Raw genomic sequence first — 2,140 nt, 5'->3', positions numbered from 1 at the left:
AAACAATATGTATATAAAAAGTAACATCATATGTGTATTTTCAATCAATACAATCGCAGCATAGCCTAACCAAATATCTTTAACACAAATGTAAAAAATTCCATAATAGCATAGTATATATAACAAATATAAATACAATCACAGTATAGGATTGTGAATACAATCTCAACTATAATTATATTCTATTAACAAATATTTAAAAAGTTAAATAGCAAATTGTGTTTAAAAGTTATTGGCATAAACATAATAGTAAAAACATGTTATAATTAGAATGTTAAAATCGTAACCAATGATAATAACAAATGGTGGTTACAAAGTACAAAACAAAATGTAAAAAGTTACATAGTATAATATGTATTTTCAATCAATACAATCACCGCATACGATTGTAAATACAATGTACAATATACTAATAGATATATAGATTATTATTAAAAGTTATTCGTTCAGACGTAAAAACATATTATATAAGTAAAAGTAAAAACAACTTAAAAAAGTTACATAATTTCATAGTATAATATATTAAAACAAATTTTTTTTTTTTTTTTTTTAAATGCCCTGGGGCTTTATTATTTAAACGACCCAAAGGTCTTTATAAATATGTTTGACAATTATACATATTTTACATACTATGATACAAAATATATATATTACACGTTGATGGAGACACTTTCAATGAAGTGGCTCCTGCCTTAATTTAATATCTTAAACTAAGTCGTATGGTTTCAGACGCTTAAGACGTCTGATATCCTTGGAGTTATCTAATAATTGTATGGCTAGTGTATTGACATGGTGATCTAGCCTCGTCTCGTGCTTGCGAGCAAACCTTTGAATTTCGTCTGCTACTGTAGGCAGCATCATATCACGGTGAATTGCGTTGTTTCTTTCGAACCGGTAGGCTGCAGTGATGGTCCGAAGAGCGATGTTTTGACAGCGTTGTATTATATCGATGTTAGACTTACTGGCACAACCCCACAGTTGAATGCCATAAATCCAGATCGGTTTTATAATTGCTACGTACAGTAGACGTTTGTTTTCGATGGTTAACTCGGAGCGGGGTCCGACTAACCAATAAAGTTTTCGCATTTTTTCTTTAATTTGAATTTTTTTCTGATAGACGTGGTGTTTCCAGTTTAGACGAGAGTCGCGGTGCATTCCAAGATATTTTGCTGAATCTTTTTGTGGGATTGGTGTTTGATTCAATACTATTTGGATATTTTCGGTTTTACGTAACGTATAGTTAACGTGCACCGATTTATCGCCATTGATCTTAATTTTCCAACGTCTTGTCCAGGCAAATATATTGTTAATTGACTTCTGTAAGTTATCAGTTGCAGTGAGCTGACTATTACGTGTTGATAAAATTGCCGTATCGTCGGCAAACATAGCTAATGTTGTGTTGTTATCGTTTGGTATATCAGCCGTATAGAGTAAGTACAGGATAGGTCCTAGAACACTACCTTGCGGTACTCCAGCTGATATGTCTTTCCATTCGGTTATTGCTTCTTCGTGTACGACTCGAAATTGACGGTCGGTCAAGTATGATTCAAGAAGTGCACACCAAGTATGTGGTAGCTGATCACGCAGTTTGATAAGGAATCCTTTGTGCCAGACTTTGTCAAAAGCCTGGGCTACGTCAAGGAATACTCCACAGCAGTACTTTTTTTCTTCAAGAGCTTTACTAATCACATTAATTACTCGATGTACTTGATCGATTGTCGAATGTTTGTTGCGAAATCCAAACTGATGTTCTGGTATAAGATTTTTTCTCTCTATAATCGGTTTTAGGCGTTTAAGCAGAAGTTTCTCTAAAAGTTTAGATAAACTTGGAAGGAGTGATATCGGTCGGTATGATGCGACATTTTCAGGCGGTTTTCCTGGTTTGAGTAACATGATCACTTGTGCTCGTTTCCATTGTTCTGGAATGTATTCCATGCGCAAAATAGCGTTGTATATGTGTGTAAGATGAATAATAGCCTTCCTTGGAAGTTCTTTCAGCATTTTTGGACTAATTTCATCATAGCCTGATGATTTTTTTGGGTTTAAATTGTTATCAATTTCTTTAGCAACTTCCAACGGCGAGAAATGTTTGATTTTTTCACGTGTTGCATTAAGCGGTTGGCAATGCAAATGTCGAGCT

Source organism: Acyrthosiphon pisum, unplaced genomic scaffold (genome assembly GCF_005508785.2).
Source record: "Acyrthosiphon pisum isolate AL4f unplaced genomic scaffold, pea_aphid_22Mar2018_4r6ur Scaffold_20594;HRSCAF=21498, whole genome shotgun sequence".
Taxonomy (NCBI): domain Eukaryota; kingdom Metazoa; phylum Arthropoda; class Insecta; order Hemiptera; family Aphididae; genus Acyrthosiphon; species Acyrthosiphon pisum.
Note: the sequence above shows the minus strand (reverse complement) of the source record.